The sequence below is a fragment of the Lynx canadensis genome, chromosome A1, assembly GCF_007474595.2.
Source record: "Lynx canadensis isolate LIC74 chromosome A1, mLynCan4.pri.v2, whole genome shotgun sequence".
NCBI classification, from domain to species: domain Eukaryota; kingdom Metazoa; phylum Chordata; class Mammalia; order Carnivora; family Felidae; genus Lynx; species Lynx canadensis.
Genome location: NC_044303.2, coordinates 193194839 through 193215623, shown reverse-complemented (window position 1 = coordinate 193215623; position 20785 = coordinate 193194839). Strand labels below are relative to the sequence as shown.

At 44.2% G+C, this 20785-nt stretch overlaps 1 long non-coding RNA gene across 1 annotated transcript in view; it reads right to left on the bottom strand.

Moving 5' to 3' along the window:
• Positions 1-20785, bottom strand: part of LOC115523063 — a 68599-nt gene that overhangs the window by 33173 nt on the left and 14641 nt on the right. The gene's annotated exons all lie outside the window — the stretch shown is intronic.

The window sequence follows — 20785 nt, the reverse complement described above, 5'->3', positions numbered from 1 at the left end:
ACAGCATGGGGAAAAATAGAAAGGAAGGCGTGGCCTCTGACTATCCCCCACTGGACTGAAGCACCCTGTCGGCGAAAAACGCAGCTGATTCTTTTTTGTGTCTCCTGACACCCTGGGATAGATGGCTTGCCTGGTCAACATCATAGCTCCTGTATCTTGAGGGCTTACCCTGCACTAGGGATTTGTTCATTTAACCCTCACAACAACCCCATGAGGTAGGTTCTACTGTTACCCTCATCTCACAGGGAGCTGGGGCTCCAGTTAGTGGAGCAGGATTGACAGAAATCAGAGCTGTCATGTCTCAGCCAGAACCTCCGAGAGCAGAGACAGCAGAGTGAGAGGGTGGTGCAGAGTCCTTTACGTGTGCCTTCTGTGGGGAGGGCCCGGAACACAGAGCAGCTAACTGACCTGGGACAAGTCTGCAACTTGGTACAGAGCCTCGGCCATCCTGGCTGTAACAAGTGTGGATTTAATCATTTGAGAGCAACATAGAATGTAGCATTTTGTCCTTTTTGCTAAGGCTTTTCCTCGTATCAACAATAGTAAAAGCAAATAACCTATCCATTGAGGTTTTATTCCTTTACAGTCACTGGGTCAAGTGCTTTATGTATTATCATTTCATTTAATCCTCCTATTGACCTAGGAAGTATTTATTATTATACTTCTAAGGAAAGAGAGTAACTTTGCCAAGGTTACAGCTAGTAAGTTGCAGAGCTGAGATTCAACTTAAGAATGTATGGCTCCAAGATCTGTTTTCTGCTGAGCATCAGAGACCTGGTTCAATTCCCGCTTCCTCCACAAACCAACATTGTGCCTTGGCAAGTCATTTAATTTCTCCGGGCCTCATTTTCCACATCTGTAATATAGGTATGTTGGACTCAATGATATGTCAGGGTCAGGCCCTCTCTAGCTCTGATATCTAGACTTTAAACCCTTTGAGGGATATCACGTCTATATCCTCAGCACTCAGCAAAGGGCCTGGCCCAGAGTGGGTAACAGGTCAACATAGGTTGAGCTTAATCTATCCTGATGGGACCCTGGCTCCTATCTCCACATGTAGTTGCTATTTCCAAATCTCTACATTTCATAGCCTCCCCCTACCTCTTACGGTCCAAAGATACCATAATTTATCCATTTGGGTTGTTTCCCATTTTTCCTATTAAAAAATGCTTCCATATATCTCTTAATGGGCTGAAGTTTCCTTGGAATGAATATATATATATATATATATATATATATATATATATATATATTTAGAATTTTTAGATCATGGGATGTATACAAAACCTGCTCAAAAATTATAGGAATTTATATTCCCACCAGCTGTGAGAGTTTACCTTTTCCCCTGTATCCTTTCCAAACTTAGAGTTTGTCAGATTTTTAAAAATTTGTCAACTGGTTAAGTGTGAAATAGTATAAATATATTTTAACTTTTCATAGTGGACAGTTTCAAGTACCAGGAAAACCTCATTCCGGAAACATACTTATAATCCAAAGCACTTGTATATCAGAGCAAATTTCAAGAAACATCGGGTCAGTTGAGATCATGTGACATTTGGCTAATGTGCTACTCGTATTGCAAGACATCACTTGTTTATCAAGTTAAAATTTATTAAAAATGTTTGCTCGTCTGGCAGACCGCTCTCAGAACAAGTTAGTCACAATCCAAAGTTTTACTGTATTTATAAAATAATAGAATCGGGTAATAAATTTATGTACCTGCCACCCACCATCCAAATCCTTACCAATTTTGTTTCTTTATATTTCACCACCCATTATTTAAAAAAAATTTTTTTTAAACGTCTATTTGTTTTTGAGAAACAGATAGATCATGAGCATGACAGGGGAAGAGAGAGGGGGAGACACAGAATCCGAAGCAGGCTCCAGGCTCCGAGCTGTCAGCACAGAGCCCAACGCAGGGCTCGAACCCACAAACCATGAGATCATGACCTGAGCTGAAGTCGGACGCTTAACTGACTGAGCCACCCAGGTGCCCCATCACCACCCATTATTTTTAACCAAACCTGAGATATTATTCCATTTTATCTTTAAATATTTCAGCAAATATCTCTAAAAGATAAGGATTTCCTCTTTTAAACATAACCACAATGTATCATCAAACATCTCCAAATGTCAACAATAATTCCTTCATATTACCAAATATTCGAGTCCATGTTCACATTTATCAAATTACTCTCTATATTTTTTTTCTTTTTATGCTTGCTTGAATTAAGATTCAAACAAGATCCATACAATGTGATTGGCTAACATTTCTTAAGTTTCTTTTAATCTAGAGGTGCTCCCCTCTCTCTCTACCATTCATTTGTTAAAGAAATCAGGTTGATTTTCCTGTTAGACTTTCCCCCAGTCTGGCTTTTGTTCATTATGTCCCCATGGTGTCATTTCACGTGTTCCTCAGTCCCTGTATTTCCTGTACACTGTAGTGTGGTCAGGATCAGTTGGGAAACCCATGGTCCGTGGGCCAAATCTAGCATCTACCTTTTTTTGTAAACAGGATTTTGTTGGAACACAACTCTGCCCGTTTGTTTAGCTATTGTCGGTGGCTGCCTTTTGTGTTCCAACAGCAGGCTTAAGTACTTGCAACAGACTCTAGACACTGTATAGCCTGTAAAATTTAAATTACCCGGCCCATTGGAGACGAAGTTTGCCAACACCTACTCTAAAGGCTTGTTCAGATTCCTGCTTGATTCTTGGGCCATGCTTTCTTCATAGGATATGGTGTTTAATTAGATCAACTAATTCATAAGGAGTTGCAAAATGGTGATATTCCAAGTTAATCCTTCTTCATTCCTGTTTCCCTTTCTTTATTGGAATGCTTACATAAAAAGCACCTTCTTCTCATCTACTACTTGGTTGCCTGAAGCACAGTTCGTACAGGAAAGACAGAATAAATGCTTAATTGTCTCTCTTGATTTTCAAAATAATGAATTGATTTCCTAATATCCTCCAAAGATGATCGCTGAGGTTTTTTGTTTATTTTTAAAATATCATTATGAACTCATGGACTTAAATGTGTTTGATATTTTCAATTCATTGCAGTTAATTAGACTGAAATTGTCTGGACTTTGGCAAGTGGGACTCCAGATTCCCTTTGCCACGACTCTGGTTTCCTTGATTTGCGTTAAAAGTCTATGAACATGTACATTTTCTGCCCCAAAGCTGGAATCAACTATTTATTTATTTATTTATTTGAGGAACCTGGGTTCCTTTAAGGGGAAATAGTATTTAGAGACCACAGTCTGGGCACTAAAGATGCTCACTCAAGTGTTGGTTGTTGTTTCTAGACCTGAAAACGATAGGCAGAGCTAGGGAATATGGTGTGTGCTTTCAAATCAGTTACATCAGAAATTCATACTGGAACTTCCAATTTAAATCCAGGATTATAAAGTTTTTACTTAACCCCTGTCGTCTTTCACTTGTATCTCCTTTCTCTCACACCAAAAGTCCTGGTTCTCAACACCACCAGCATGAAACTCACTGGCTACCCCACACTACGTATCCAACAGTTTCAGAATAACAATCCCAGTGTTACCACCACAATACGATGACTGAAAACAGGCAGCCCTTTTTTTCAAAATCAGAGTAAAAAATTCTGAAAGTGGAAGTGGAAAGAAATTCACCGGGAAGGGTCTGTGCTGACCCCATGTCACTGTATGGCAGTTTGCATTGTTGCTGGGATTTTTAGTACTATATTCTGTTGGTGAGGATTTGGTTCCTCACTGTGGGAAACTCTTAAAATCGTAGCCCTTGCCCTTTGGGAACTGACACATGTCTACAGAGTTGGGGAAGCATGAGGTTAAAGCAGTGTAGGCTCATAGAATGATTGTTTTATTGGTAACTTAAGTGTGCTGATGAACTCCAGACTTCAGTTTCCGTCCATAATGAATGAGAATAAAGAAAGGAAGGAGAAATTTGCAAGAGGGAATCTTGGGCAAGCCATTGCTCTGAGTCATTTCCTTATCTACTAAAAAGGGAGTGCAAGGATCGGGCTATACTCTAGCCATGGCAGCGTCTTTCTCTTCTCCTAATACACCTGCCTCAGGGCCTTTGCACTTGCAGCTCCCAATGCCTAGAATACTCTTGCTCCAGCCTTCTAATGACTGGTTCCTTGTTATTATTCAAGTCTCAGCTTCAATATCACCTCCTCAGAGAGGGCCTTGCTGACTAGATAATCTAAAATACCCCTCCATTACTTTATCATATCAGCCTATTTTATTTCTTCATGGTACTTTTACCTATCTAATCTGTTTACTGGTTTATGTCTATCTTTCCTCTTCTAGAATGCAAACCCAATAAGGCCCTTGACTTTCTTGTTCACTGGTGTATCCCTAGGATCTAAAACAGGCCTGGCACATAATAGGAATGAATGCCTGCTATATGAATGGATGAGCTAGATAATCTCCCAAGTCCTTTTTAGCTCTAATATACACTCAATATATTGAGTGTAGACTACATACAAGCATGACTGTACCGTCTTACAGATGTGGAAACTGAGACAGTGAGTGGCTTGCCAAAGGCCTCACAGAGAAGAGGGTGGTGTGGTCCAGAGGCACTGTATGGAAAGTCAAAAGCAACAGACTCAGGTTTGGGTCCTCATACCATCCTCCCCTGTCAACATTCCTTCCAAGAGCCCTGTGAGCTGGACAAGCCATTTCATCCCTCCAAGGACAGTTTCTCCATCAAAAGAGAAGACCTACAAATAACTCTGGTATAGGGCTACCGTGAGATAGTGAAGCTTTGTGGACTGAATGGCCCTAGGCACTTTGCAGAACGTTTATCCGGTCTTTACCTCCAGCCGGTCCTGGGGTTGGGGCGGGGATAAGGAAGGAAGCCCGGGAAGGAAGCGCTGTGGAAGAAGGGAGAGCCAGCTGGTCACCACGGTTTGTTTTCTCACCTGAGTCCCCAGCCCTCCCCTAGCCTGGCTTCTCTCACCTGCTCAGGTAAAGAGGTAGGGGGAGCCTCGCTCAGCCAATGAACGGCAATTATTCTCTTAAAGGCACCCAGCAGCTGGCAGGGAAACCAGCCATGCCACCTGGAGAGCTCCCTGCTGGGGGCCAGAGGCAGCTGTGCCATTTAGGTGTACTTAAGCCCTCCATGGCCACTCTGTGACCCCAGGGCCTGGTGGTTTCATGTCCGGGAGAGTGCTTTCTTCAGAGACGCCTCCTTCGCCTGGCCCAGCAGAGCTGGCTTTCCAGAAGGCTCCCATGCCTAGCTGCCCTGGCAGACGCCCAGGGAGGAAAGACAGCGTGGCCTTTGGCAACTGCTCGGCAGGAAGGAGCCCAGAGGTGTGAGGGAGAAGCCATTTCCCTGTCCTGACCCCCTTCAACAAACCCTGGTGAGTCCTGACGGTCTGGGTTTCTCCAACCTCAACAGAGCAGGGCCTGGTAGGAAAATGCTCCCGCCAGAGGGGCGGAAACCTCGGGTGCTGGTTCCAGCCCTGCTGTGTGACCTTGAGCAAGTCACTCCAGCTTTCTGAGCCTCATGTTCCCCATCTGGGAAAATGTGGAGCTCAGATCTCCATGTCAGCTTTCTCCTTTTCTTATTCCCACCCCCCTTACACCCATTGTTTTGCAAGATTTTTGTCTGCCAGGCTGTACCTGTTACATAATGTCATTAATTGTTTTTCCCCTTCTTTGTTAATTGGGACCGTGTAATAGCCAATCAGTGTTTTCTGGTCAGCAGGAACAAACCGCGGTGATACCATTGAGCTGATATAAGTTAAACCAAAAGAAAAGAAATGTGGTGTTTTGGTCTGCCTGTGCGAGCTTATCTAGAGTCAATGTTTGCTTTCCATTTGGCCTTTTGAAATATGAGAAATAGGGCAATTTTCAGAGAATGGGGAGCCTTAGGTGGGATCTGGCTTGCATGGTTTATGAGGGCACCAGGCAGAAACACTGCCATCACACCCCAAGCCCGGCTCTGGCCTCTACAATACATGAGATCCATTGTTGAAAATGGGCCTGCAAACTTCCTATTTGGGGTTGGACCACTCCTAGGAGACCCCACACTGGGTTCATTCCCCCTCTGACAGGCTGGACAACCCTGGGAGAGCTGAGGTGTCCCTCAGGCCTCCGCTAGGGGTCGGCCAGGGGGGTGATGGAAACAGGCAGGTGTGAGCACAGAGCCTGGAGTCCAGGAGCATAGGGTGGACACAGCTTGTGCTGGGAATCAGGGCACAGGGCTAGTCTGCATTGACTAGCTCTGTAACCTCAGGCAAGTTGCCTAACCCCTTTGAACCTCCGTTTTCCCAGCTGTAAAATGGGGATTGTAATCTTGACAATGCTTGCCTATCAGGATGATTCCTAGGGCCAAATAAAATAGTGTATATCCTGGAAGCTCAGAGTCCACAGAGTTTTAAATGCATCCCAAATTCAAAAACCGAAAAAAACCCCACAGACATGCATTTTAGAATTGACGAAATAGAGTAATGGATGTTTTATAAAATGTGACCTGCGTGATAGAGAATTATTCTGAGTATGATGGATTATGGTTGCTTGTTAAGTTCTTTTACTTTTTTTTACAATACCATTTATTGGGACTTTTTGAAATACAGACTCATATAAACAAAAAGCAGGTGGAAACAGCTCACTGAGTCATGGTATTTTCTAATGACTCCTGGAACTGAAACCCAGGCCGGGAATGTGGCCCTCATGTATGAGGCAGTCTAATAGGTGGCTGGCGCACGCGCTTCGGAGTCAGACGATCTTGTGTTCCCATTCAGACTTTAACACCTACTGGTGACCTTGGGTGTAAGTCACTTTTCTCTACCTCAGTGTCTTCTAAATTCTAGAATGAGGTGGGAGTGGAGAAAAATCAAAAGAGTTGGCTGGCTAAGTGGTAGTGGTGGTGGTGGTAAGTTGGGGTGCAGCTTACAACAGGGACTCAGAACCCACACACTTGTTCCCTTAGAGTCCCAGGTCGGGAGGGCTCCCGATCCTTAGAGAGGACTGAATAAACGGATTCAGTGCAAGACATTTGGGTCTGTCTCCCCATCCGTAAAATGGAACCCCTCCCAGCCCTGCCATCATCCGGGGCAGCAGGAAACTCCTGGAGACGCCGGAGGAGCGGGTCTTTGGAACCAGTCCATGCCCCTGAGTGCAGGGGTGGGGGTGGGGGGTGTTGTTGTTCCTTGCTTCGGGGGCCCAGTCAAGGGATCAAGCCCCTCCAGTTCGGTCATTTGAACTTCTTTTGCCCTGTCCGTCTCCTGAGGCTCCCTGCTGAGCAAATCCGGCTCAGGGAATGCTGGTTCAAGGGTTGTGACAGCACCTCCCCTCCCAGTGAGCCTGCAGGAGAATGAGAAAATAGAAGCTTCCCAGGAGCAGGAAAAGCAGCCACTCTGGCCCAGGCTCAGGACAGATGGTGTGTGACAGTGTGTGTGTGTGTGCCTATTTGTACACACGAGCTAACAAAATTCAAGGTGAAAAATTCTAAGGCTATGAAGGCCCCCATCAGGTTTCATTAGCCAGTCCCCTGCACTGGGCAGGCCTCTCTTCTCAACAACACTAGAATGTTGTAGCTGCACCCCAGGGAAGCCTCCTAAACATCTTTCCTTGGTAACCAATCTTGGCATCTCAAAATCCTCCCGAGGGTGAATGCAGATTGTGTGTGAGCACGTTTGAGAGCCTTGGGTGTCTATGTTAGTTGCATGGACACTGAGCACCATGACCTTGCAGGAAAATAAGTCTGAGGTGGATAGACTGGGTGCTTTGGGGTTGGGGGTCCATCTGACCCATCACCATGAAGCTTAGAGGCACTTTGGTAGAGGAGCTACATCTACTGAGCACCTACTCTGGTCGAATGATTGTGCTAAGTGTTTAAAATTCATTACCTCATTTAATCCTCACGGTGTTCCACTTTAGTATTCCCATTTTACAGAAGAAAGCACCAAGACTCAGGGAGGCTACACATCTTGCATAAGACTGCTCAGTTAACAAATGGCAGAACCGTGATTCAGGTCTGTGTACAGCTAAATCTAGAGCCTGTCCCACCCAGAGTTGCAAATCAGGCCAAATACTAACGTCCCAGATCCAATTTGTTTGGTCTACACAGTGTTTTATTTTGTTTTAGCCCTTTAATTTTTTTTTAATGTTTGTTTATTTTTGAGAGAGAGAGAGAGAGAGAGAGAGAGAGAGAGAGAGAGAGCGAGCAGGGGAGGGGCAAAGAGAGAGGGAGACAGAGTCTGAAGCAGGCTCCAGGCTCCAACTGTCAGCACAGAGTCCGACGTGGGGCTTGAACTCACATACCGGGAGATCATGACCTGACCTGAAGTCGGATGCTTAACCGACTGAGCCACCCAGGCGCCCCCTGTTTTAGCCTTTTTAAAATTTAGATGACCACATGTGAAAATGGGGCTATTTAATATCAAAATCTCGATTCTGACTTCTCTTTAGAAATCAGGGGAATGTGGGGCTCCTGGGTGGCTCAGTTGGTTGAGCATCCGACTTCAGCTCAGGTCAGGGGATCTCACAGTCCGTGAGTTCAAGTCCTACATCGGGCTCTGTGCTGACAGCTCAGAGCCTGGAGCCTGTTTTAGATTCTGTGTCTCCCTCTCTCTGCCCCTTCCCCGTTCATGCCCTGTCTCTCTCTGTCTCTCAAACGTGAATAAAAATGTTAAAAAAAAAAGAAAAAAGAAAAAAAAAGAAATCAGGAGAATGTGGCACTATAGATCCACATCCTTCCATGCCAACAATCAACTTAAACTGATTATCAGCTGCTGCCTTTCTTTTTTTTTTTTTTAATTTTTTTTTTTTCAACGTTTTATTTTATTTTTTTGGGACAGAGAGAGACAGAGCATGAACGGGGGAGGGGCAGAGAGAGAGGGAGACACAGAATCGGAAACAGGCTCCAGGCTCTGAGCCGTCAGCCCAGAGCCCGACGCGGGGCTCGAACTCACGGACCGCGAGATCGTGACCTGGCTGAAGTCGGACGCTTAACCGACTGCGCCACCCAGGCGCCCCCAGAGGTCGCATGTTCTATTGAAAGGCAGCAGCTGTGGGCGCCTGGGTGGCGCAGTCGGTTAAGCGTCCGACTTCAGCCAGGTCACGATCTCGCGGTCCGTGAGTTCGAGCCCCGCGTCGGGCTCTGGGCTGACGGCTCAGAGCCTGGAGCCTGTTTCCGATTCTGTGTCTCCCTCTCTCTCTGCCCCTCCCCCGTTCATGCTCTGTCTCTCTCTGTCCCAAAAAAATAAAATAAAACGTTGAAAAAAAAAAAATTAAAAAAAAAAAAAAGAACATGCGACCTCTGGCTTGCTGCAATCCCCATCTACCCAACCCACTGTCTCATTTATGATACCAGCCCGGCCCCACAGGCCTGGAGAGACCTGGGCCCCAGTCCTAACACTTGAACTGGCTATGACCTTATGTAAACTATAACATTTGTCTAGGCTTTAGCTGTAACCTGGGATAGTTAACACTCTGAAATAACTTTCTAAGTGGCTTTCTGTGCTGTTTGGGAGAGAAGCCACAAGTCTCCAGCATATCGACATCTTGCCCACCTGGCTGTGTGCATGAGTCCATGTAAATTACACTAGGAGCTGTGGGTGGTGTTCACTCTTTGTCACCATCACTCGGCTGCACTACATGTCTGATCTTAATTTTGTGACACGAGACATTTGGGGACAGGTAGGGCCTGGCGGTACTGATCCTGGAGTGACGCCCATTCCCGACACTGCTCAGAGTTTGACTTCCATGTGCCTCTGCTCATCTCTTCCAGGAAGTCTGACTGAGATTTCACCATCCAAGTGTCCTATTCTGACCCCATTTTTGCTACAGAGTGCATAAGAGAAAATCCACAGCCCATCTTTGTCTGTTACACACACACACACACACACACACACACACACACACACAGGCCTATGAGTGAGAAATAGTCACGCTTTAGGTGTCTGCACGTCTATCTAGGGTCTTACTTGGGTTCCTGGGATTAAATCTTTAGAGGCACAGACTAGTACAGATAGAAATGTGTAGGTCATCTTGTCCAATAATAGCAAATATGCTTCACTTCATTTGCTAATTCCAATTGATCAGTAGAGTGTCGAAAAGGCTTCTGAAGCTGCATGGAATGATCGCACGCTGATACCTATCAGCAATGTCTACTGTGGGCATGGCAGGACTTACGCCAGCACTCATACCTGGGGAAGGGAGGTGACCTGCCCAGAGTCCCTCAGCAAGGCAAGGAAGAGTCAGATCCAGAAGCAGGGTCGCTCTTCCCCTCAAGGCCACTGTTGCTTCCACTATAGTAGCTCAGAGAAGAAAACGGAGACTGGGCAGAGAAATGAGAAACGAGACGAGGGCCCACAAGTCCTGGCTCCCCCAGAAGCCTGGCTGGGACTGGGGCTGAGGAATTCAGTTTTGTCCCACTAGACCGAGTCCTGCCAGCCTGGCCTGTTGGCTTCTGCTCCACTTCTCAGAGTCCCTTTGCTCCTGCCCCAATTTCCTGTCTCATTTTCCTCAGGCTCAGAGTGTGCACATCGGAGCGCAAGGCCTCCGGAGATCCTAGGTCCTACATGCCCTCTTTTGGCAGCCTTCATCAAGCTCCCCAGCCCCCTCCATTCTGAAAGAGAAGTCCCAGGACAGGGGCTCTTAACCTACTGATGCCATGGACTCCTCTGGCAATCTGTGAAGTCTGAAGGACCCCTTTTTCACGATGTTTTTAAATGCGTCAAAGAAAATACTCAGGACTGTAAAGAAAACAAATCATATTGAAATATGGTTATCAAGGTATTTTTTTAAATTGTATGGCATAATAATGTATACTTCTTTATTAACTTACAAATGAGATCTGGCAGCAGATATAATAACTATTGTCATTTTAAAGTAATGATGAGCATAAATGATAGTTTGTGAGATCTATGACAACTATAATGTGATAGGAAAATATCTGATTTCTCTTAGTGACATGGTCACAGGAACTGTCAATATTACTCTAGTCACTGTCGACATTTGTAATGGAATAAAGCGTTTAACTTGAGTTAGAGGTTAGTGAAAATGAATATGGAATTTTTCATTTTAAGTTCAGAGACCCCAGAATTCTATTTGTGGACCCAGGTGGAGAATTCCTCACTCTAGGATGTTCAAGTAGGAGTTCTCCAGTCCTGTGGTTTACAAACTCTGGGCCATGGAACCCTGGGGATTCTGAAAGTGTCATGGAGGTTGCCAGATGGTGGGAGCAGTCAAGACCTCTGCTTCAGCCTCAGCAGGTTCTTTTTTATTTGAGTTCACGTTAGCGATTCATGTAAGTTTCCTTTGTAAATAAGGGATCGCCTATTTGTGTCTGAATGTCGAGAACCTGCACTTGGCCCCACCCACCTCTTCACAGGACATTAAAGAAAGCCCAAGTGGGGGTGTGAAGGTGCTGGAGGCAGGCTTGGGGCTGCGGAGCCCAGGGGAGGCAATGGGAAGCAGCTGGGCAGAGGCAAACTTCCCACCACCTCTGCCTGCCCATCAGTTCAGGAAAGACATCTTCTCTGGCCAAGTGCGGGGCCAATGATTAGGAGATCTGAGTTGGAGGTTCTAATTGTGCCACGATCTTAAGTTTCCCATCTACAAAACAGACAAGTGTTGGGAGGACCAAGTGAGAAAACATTTTAAGAAGCATAAAGAACTATTGAAGAGATTTTAATATATTTGTCTCTAAGCCTGAGACCCTTTTCTCAACTCTTCCTTGAGGTCTTGTTTCCCATACTAACAAAGCAGATAGTCCCTCAGGCCCATGACAGTGTAACTCCAGTCACCCAGCCCACGATACAGTTAGATTTGTGGTGGAACAACCAACTGGGCACCCAGTCTGCCAACTCACCCCCTTAATTCCTCCTCTTTGCTCTCCCTACTGCCATGTCATGATCTCTGGCCTGCGTTCTCTAACAGCCCCCAGGCTCTCTCTCTCTCTCTCTGCTCCAGTCTCCCTTCCATGGAGCCCAAACACATTGTGACCTTAAGTTTTGGCCATGTCCTTCTTCTGCTTCAAGGCCCATGGTGTCCCTTCCCTGCACACCAGTCCAAGTCCAGCCTCCAGAGTATTGTACCCCAGATTCCTCAGGGGATCTGCCTCTAGCCTCCCCACACTCTTCCTTTCCCTAGCATCCCTACCTCCTCTTACAGGGAGGCTGTTGTGCTTCTGCTGCTGGTCTTCCCTGCCTTCTCCATGAGCCCAGATGATAGTGCAAGCCCTGGGAGCTGTGGGGAGAAGAGATGATTTGGGACACTAGGAATGCTCCCGGAGGCTGAGCTAGCAGGCAGGGGGAAGCTGAACATGCACGGGACTCAGAGGAGTTCCGTTGACGGGGACACCGGGTAGGTGTGGCTCTGCCCTCTGTCAGGGCCAGGCAGGGGTTAATTTCAGAGACCAGCCTGTAACATGTGGGGAAAGCTGGGAGCACCTGCACAGTCAGAGAGAGTACTATTTGCTACACTAATCTGAACCAGAGACAGGAACTAGGTCACCAGGAACAGAATACTGCTGAGTGATGGGGAATTCATAGAATCCTTGATTCTTAGAATGTCAGAGCCAAAAGGGACCATGTAGATCTTTCCTCTAGTCTAATTCCTTTCTGCTTCAGACAGAAAAGTAAAGCCCAGAAAAGGGTCATGGCTTGCCCAAGGTCACATGAGTTGAGGCAGAGCCTGGACTGGAGCCAACGCCTGATTTTCTTCCCAATCTCCATGCTCTGGGCTCTGGCCTCTGGACTCCTACCCGGAGACTGAATTAGCTGGTCCAGGACTGATTTACCAACAATGGGTTAATGTGTCACTTTTGGGCAGTGCAATGTTGGCTCTTACTGGAGACTGTCAACATCTTAACCGAAAGATTCTCAGCTGGGGGACAGTGACAGGTTACAAGTGTTCTGAAATATAGAGCCCTCAGTTCTCAAGTGGCCAGGTGGAGCCTGGGGCAGCCAGAGCCCCCAAATCTGATGAGACGGTCCCCTGCAGGCCTCAAGCAGCCTCATTATTATAGTCCAGAGGATGTCCAAATGCTATTATGTACTGTGATAGGAAAAGTTGGGAAATACTGCCTCAACCCCAGAGCAGGAAAATTTTAGGGGTGGTGTGGGCAAAGTGGGGAAAGGGAGAGTCTAAAGACACAGGTTCCAGTTCTAGCTATACTATCTCCTTCTGACTAGTATATTCTGGAGGAAAAATAAAAGGAGAAAAAATAAGAGATGCTATTTATTGTGCCACATTTAATCTTTCAAACAGTTCTGTAAGTAGGTACTATTATCAACTCCATTATACAGACGAGGAAACTGAGTCAGAAAAATTAAGGGTTTTGAATAAGATCCCAAAGTTAGGAAATGGCGAAGCTAAGACGTGAACCCAATCTGTTTCTCTTTGGATTCTGTGCTCTTAACTGCTCTGCCATAGGGACTTGTTGGGGGACTAGTGGAAGAGAAAGATTTGGAGTCTTTCAGCCCTGCTGCCCTGATTTCTGAACTGCTGATTCTCCATCCACCCCAGACTACCAGGCTTCAGGGAGGCCTTCAGCATGGGGGAAGCCGGCAGTAAGGTCCTGAAGACACCTAAGAAGACTACCCATCCCCCCCCCCCCCAGCCTTCATGGGTTTGAGCTTATCAGCAGGACTTGGGGGTGGGTATTTTGCATGATTCCTCTGGGAGTAAAGCCCCCAGCCCTTGGGGAGGGAAAAGTGGTGTGATATCATTGGTTGCTGCACTACCCGTGAAACTCATAGAATTAAGGCACCTTGTTTATCATGCTGACACCCCCTAAAGAATAATTCCTATTTACAGACCCAGTGACCCTGCCAAGTACTTTATACACATTGGCTCACTTTAATTTTCACAGTAGCACTTTCTTGAGTAGCTTCTATTATCATCTCCACTTTACCAGATGAGGAATCTAAAGCTCCAAGAGTTCATGTAACTTGGCCAAGGCCAGACAGTTGGTAAGTGGCAGAACCAGGATTTAAACTCTGGTCTATTTGACACCCAAACTCATGATGGTCTTGACCATCACATTACAGAACAATCTGGTAGAGTGGGGGAAAGCACTGTTCTGGTTCTGTATTCAAGACCCAGGTAGGCCACTCACTTCTTAGTAGACCTTAGTCAGGGAACCTTTGGGCAAGTCTTCTCTGGGTCCAATACCTAGGACTATAGAAGGGTCATTTCTTTTCTGTCCACAGGTTAAAATTATATAAGTAAAAGCAATATATAACTGTTATCCATTTGTTCAAATGGTGCTATTAAGAACTTAAAGCAAGGGGGCCCTGGCACTATGGAGAGGGGTAAGGTATGGTTTTTGTCCACTTAAAAATATAACATAAATGTTAGATGAGCAAGGGTTTTGTATTTCCAACAGTAATGGAATAGCTTATTGAAGACCAACCTTCCCACTGAGAATTGTTAAAAGAGGTGGACAAAATAAATGTGTGTGTGTGTGTGTGTGTGTGTGTGTGTGTGTGTGTATTTGAAGGTATTAGAGTGTTACCAAAGCAACATGGACCTGAGGGCTCAAGATTCCAGAGATAAGAGAAATGCAGGGAGGTAAGGCCCATATTCAGCTGCTACTTTGCCCTTCAAGGCATATGCCATTTCTCAAGATGATTAAGAAGGTAAGCAGAGACTGAAAATCTGAAGGTGTTATGAAGCTGAGATATAAAAAAATGGATTTCAGGGTCCACCAAGTAGGATTGTTCCTAATAAACACCCCAAGCTTTCAAATGGAATCCCACAAAGATTCTACCCTAGGAATAGAGGCAAATCAGAAATAGACTAGCTCCACAAAACTGAAGACTAGCATATAATCAATTAAACCCCTTACAAGACTTACAAGACCCTTGCTTGCCAAAAGTAAAGGTAAAAAATTCTCTGAAGGAAGATAATACCATTTGGGGTCTCAAATTTTCCTATAGTTTTTTCACACACAATATCTAGCATTCAATAAAAAAATCACCTGACATCAGTAGGCAAGACTAAACGGCTGAAAACCAAGACTAAAAGTAGATAATAGAAATAGGCCCACAGAAGATTCAGCTATTGGCATTATAAGACATGGACTTTAAAACATGTGACTTACATATTCAAGAAATTAATTGATAGGATGGAGAATTTCAGCAGAGAACTAGAATCTACCAAGGAAAATCAGATGAAAATTCTAAGCCTGAAATACAGTAACTGAAATTAAGAAGCCAAGGGGTGCCTGGGTAGCTCAATCGGTTAAGCATCTGACTTCGGCTCAGGTCATGATCTCATAGTTTGTGAGTTCAAGCCCCACATTGTGCTCTGTGCCAACAGCTCAGAGACTAGAGCCTGCTTTGGATTCTGTGTCTCCCTCTCTCTCTCTGCCCCTTCCCTGATTGTGCTCTGTCTCTCTCTCTCTCTCAAAAATAAATAAACATTAAAAATAATTTTTTAAGAAGCTAATAGATGGAGGGGTGTCTGGGTGGCTCAGTCAGTTGAGCATCTGACTCTTGATTTTGACTCAGGTTATGATTTCATGTTTCATGGGACTGAGCCCTGCATTGGGCTCTGTACTGACAGAATGGAACCTGCTTGGGATTCTCTCTCTCACCCCTTCTCTGCCTCTACCCCCACCTCTCTCTCTCACTCTCAAAATAAATAAATAAATTTTTTAAAAGTCTATTTTTAAAAGATGGATATAACAGCAAAGTATATTAGCACAGCTGAAGATAAAATTAGTGAACTGAAAGACAAGTCAGTAGAAAGTACCCAGACTACAGCACATGTAATACACAAGAGAGTCATATAAAACATGGTGAAAATGTCTAAATATGTGTAATTGAAGTCCCAAAGGAGAGTGGGAGAAAAAGAGGAGTAGGAAAAAAAAGGAGGAAGACGGAAGGAAGTGAAGGGAGGGAGAAGGAGGAGAGACCCAAAGAGAAATGAAGTGATACTGAAAACAGTATGTTTTGATGGTCAGTAATTTTCCAAACCTGCTGAAACACATCAAGCCACAGATTTAAGAATCACTTTAAACCCCAAGCAGAATAAATAAAGAGAAAACTGAACTAGGGTCTACTATGGTATAAATGCTGAAAAACAAAAATAAGGGGGATATCTTGAAGGTAGCAATAATGAAATTGACAGATTCTCAACAGAACTAATGAAAGCCAGGAGGCAATGGAATAACATCTTTAAAGTGATGAATGAGAACAGATACCGTATGAGCATAAATGAATGGTTCTCAAGTTTTATTGTGGGTATGAATCACCTGGCCTGGGGCTGGGAGAGGAAGGGTGTTAAAATTTTAGACTGCCAAATCCCACCCCAGATATTTGGATTTGGCAGCTCTGGAGTAGAGTCAAGGAATAGACTTTCAAAAAGTATTCTGCTGTTTCTGATGCTGTTGAACTATGGTAGGTTGTTTGCAATGATGGCTGCCATGTTCCTCCCATTCCTGTGCCCGTGCCCATTTGCAATGTGACTTTGCCACTTTTCTGATCAAGAGATAGAGTTTATTTTTCCTCCTTTTGAATCTAGGCTTGCTCTATGGCTTATTTTGACTGATAGATATCAGTTAAAGTGATGTTATGGGACATCTGAGCCTTGGCCTCCAGAGTCCTTACATTTTCAGCATTCACCTTTTGGAACCCAGCTGCCATGTTAAAAAAAAAAAAAAATCAAGACTATCCTGCTGGAGACATTTGGAGAGAAAGCCACAGACAATAGCCAGCATCAACAACCAATCTCACAGTTGGAGGGTTTGAGCCCCATGTCGGGCTCTGTGCTGACAGCTCAGAGCCTGGATCCTGCTTCAGATTCTGTGTCTCCCTCTCTCTCTGCCCTTCCCCCATTCACGCTCTGTCTCTCAGGAATGAATGTTTAAAAAATTAAAAAATAAAGAATTATTAATTATAACAGGGGGCTGGAGTAACAAGGGACTGACTAATAAGAAGTAAAGAGAACTCTAAAGAATTTCTACAACAATAGCAAATATAAGAAGCAGCCACTATCCCTCGGGTGGACATAGAGCACCTGAAGAAGAGCCTCCCCAAGGCCAAAATCCAGATCTCATTGCAGAGGACATGGCTGTGGCCCACACAATGGCAGATAAGTCACTGTGGTACCACACCAGGCCAGTGGACATGGCAGAAATCATTCTTTTAAAGTTGCTAAAATTGTGTCCTGTTGGGTTTCAGAAAAGCCATTCATAGGGAAATGTCTCATCAGAGACACTTTGATACAAAATCACTTAAGAGAGATTCCTGGGGAAGCCTCGGGCTGCCAGGTACTGCTGGCCACGTGCACTCTCCGAGCCTGATGCTGGAGAAGCCATGCCCGGCAGGCGCTGGGCATGGGAGACCCACACATGCCTCAGGGAGGGTGGTGAGCTGGCAACTAAAACCAGGAAGCAAAACACTTTCTTACTCTAATATCTCCCCAGCACCCTCTACTGTCAAAACTGAGCATCCCGCCAGCTGGCAAAATAAACAGATATTTAAGGGCCCAGATTCGTTTTCCCTGAGCAGGCAAAAAGGGTGAAGTGCACAGGCCATCTTGGGCTATTTAGCCCAAGTCAATCTCTCTGACTACAATCTCTTCAGTGACCTTAGAAAAGATGGCACTATCTAGCTAAGCCCAACCCAAACCGCCAACTTTCAGAATTATGAGCAAATAAGTGTGATTGTTTTTAATGCCTAAGTTTTGGGATCATTCGCTTATTCAAAATATTGTAATACCAATGTTGCAAGAAAGCTGCCTTGTTTTCCACTTCCCACTCTTGCAACTTTCTTTGTGCTATTTCCTCTGCTCAAAGTGACATCCTTGGCCCTCTCTACCTGACAGATTTATTTGCCTACAACCACTTCATTAATTAATGTTTTATTGATGTATAGCACATATGTAGAAAAGTACACAGTAATAAATGTACAGCTTGATACATTTCGCCAGGAGCTTATACTGTGTTACCTGCAGAGAGATGCCTCCCGCTATGGTCCCTTCCACTCACTAGCCCTGCCCCCAAACGTAAACAGTGTTCTGATGGCTTATACCATGGTTAGTTTTGCCTGGTTTTGCACTTTGTATCAGTGGGTCATTGTGTCTCTCTTGTGTCCAGCTTCTTCTGCTCAACATTATGTTTGTGGATGTATCCATGTTGTTGTGTGTAGTGATAGTTCATTTTCATCACTGTATACTTTCCATTTTGGGGAATTCAGCATAATTTATTGGTCCATTCTATCGATAGATACGCAGGTTGTTTCCAGTTTGGGGCTATTTTGGAAAATGATGCTTGCACAATGCCTTTGGGTGAACATATGGACGTATACATTTCTGTTGGTTATTCTTAGTAGAACTACTGGGTTGTGGGGCACTCTCATAGTATATTAAAACTTCTAAAAATCAAAATATAAATGACACACACAGATCAACAACCATGTGAGCAGAGAAAAAAACCAAATATCTGTGCATAGAATAAAGATACAAGAAGAGAAAAATAAAACAAAATGTTGACATAGCTTATGGGTAAAGGGAACAGGAGTGATTTTGCCTCTTGACATTGTCTTTTCCAATAATTGTGTAATGACCATGTATTACTTTTTTAATTAAAGAAACATTCAGTCCATTTGATCTCCGAAGTCTTGCTCAAATGCCACCTCCTTCCAAGTTGCCTTACCATGGCCAGATGACTGTAGCTAGCCCATGTCCTACTTCATTTTTATACTCTCTGGAGCAAAACCACATCACAGCAGGAGCACATTACCTTGCCTAGGGAAGGTGCTCTCAAAATATCTGACCCTTTCCCTACAGTCAGAGAAATTTTAGCAACGGCTCACATTCCTCAAAAGAGCACACCAGCGTGCCAGTAGAAGAGGCAGGAACATGAATCCAGATTGCTGTCTCCCTTTTCAACTTGAAAACACCCAACACACAAAGATTTTAAGCAATAGGCCTGGTGTCGCTCAGCAAATCATTGGTAGGGGCATTCTACACAGGTCATCCAAGAAAGAGGAATCTGCTGCACAGCATACAATCTACCAACTATATTCTGAACAGAGCAAAAAGGCAGGGGTGAGAGGTTAAGAAAAAAGCAAAAATTTGGAAACCTCAGCTTTGCATTACCGGCTGTGTAGCTTTGAGCAAGTTAATTTACCTCTCTGAACTCCAGTCCCCTCTCTATCAGATTGGAGGGATGAGAGTGAACTAATTTATGGGATGGCAAATAGGGTGTGACACTGATTAGGTGGTGGTAGCTGCCTAGAATGCTATGTTGAAAACGATTCTGAGGATAAGTCCAGGCTTAGTGAGAAAGAATGCTGTCATTGATTAATAATTTCTGCCATGAGCAGGGGGTTTTAAATTGGTTAGTACCAATATGTTTATTACATATTTATTTGTCCTTTTTAAACAAATGGCTCTTCAAGATCCTTTCTAGCCCTGTGTTCACAGTTCCTGGGTTTAGATCTGTTCGTGTGTCTGGTGGGCATCATATTGTTCCCATAGGCAATTCTCTTGATTCCAAAGGCAAAGGAATTTTAATTATCTTCTAAAACCATAGACTTTTCTCCAGTAATGTATGTGATATATATTTAAACAATCTGTAAGACTCTCAGAGATCCTTAGAGATGAAAATGTTTGAATAAAAAGTGTTAATTACATAATCACAATCATTCTTTTGAGATAAATCATATTATTACAGTTACCATATTTGACAGCCTTTCCTGTCTGCCCATTGCCCTCCCCTCAGGTTGGAGACGGCCCTGGGAGGTGGGTGTGTGTCCTTCGTGGTTGTAGTGGGCAGTGGAGTTAGTATCTAAGTGGATAAGGTGAATGCCCTGGATATAGTCCCACAATCCCAAAGCACTCAGAATCCCCAGTATTGGCTCTGTCTGGACCCATCTGGAACATAATGTGGCCTGGAAATTCTGGAGGGAGGTCGACCTTTGTCTTATCTGTGAAACAAATATCCTACAACCATCAGGAGAGTGGTAGGGGTGCTGACTGAACAATTTAACACATAAATTATATGTTCATGGCTGCTGAAGGGGCCCATGCACAGGATGACAGGTTAGTACATCATGTGGGTCTAGCAGAATGCCCAGGCTGTCAGAAACACGGGCTTTGGAATCAGACTGCTGTGGGTTTCAACACAGCCCTGACATTTATAAATGAGTTTGTACCAGCTACTTAACTCTGTTTCCTCATCTGCAGAATGGGTTTAATAGTGGTACCTATTTCAAAGAGTTATTGTATAGAATAATTCATAAAAAGCACAGATTAAGTTTTCCCTACATAGGAAATATCACTATTGCTATTATTATCTTAAAATTAATTATTAGCAGTGATTTCTAATTATATATACAATAAAACCTCAGAAATGTGAGTTCCACTTTTGTAAATTTTGTGGATAAACAGAGGGACTGGAATGGGATGAAACTTTCATTATTGTTTTAATAAATAATATAACGCTTCCTTTAAAAAAAAGTTAGAGGGGCGCCTGGGTGGCTCAGTCAGTTAAGCGTGTGACTTCGGCTCAAGTCATGATCTCACAGTTAGTGAGTTTGAGCCCCACATCAGGCTCCGTGCTCATAGCTTGGAGCCTGGAGCCTGCTTCGGATTCTGTGTCTCCCTCTCTCTCTGCTCCTCCCCTGCTTGCGCTCTGTCTCTGTCTCTCTCTCTCAAAAATAAATAAACATTTAAAAAATTTTTTTAAAAAGTTAGAAAATACAAATGGTAGAAAAAACAAAACCAGTACTCAGAAATAGCCTATTGTTCATCTTCCAGTGTGTATTCTAATGATAATGTATATATTAAAGTGGAAAAGGATATTTGACAAAAATAGGATCATA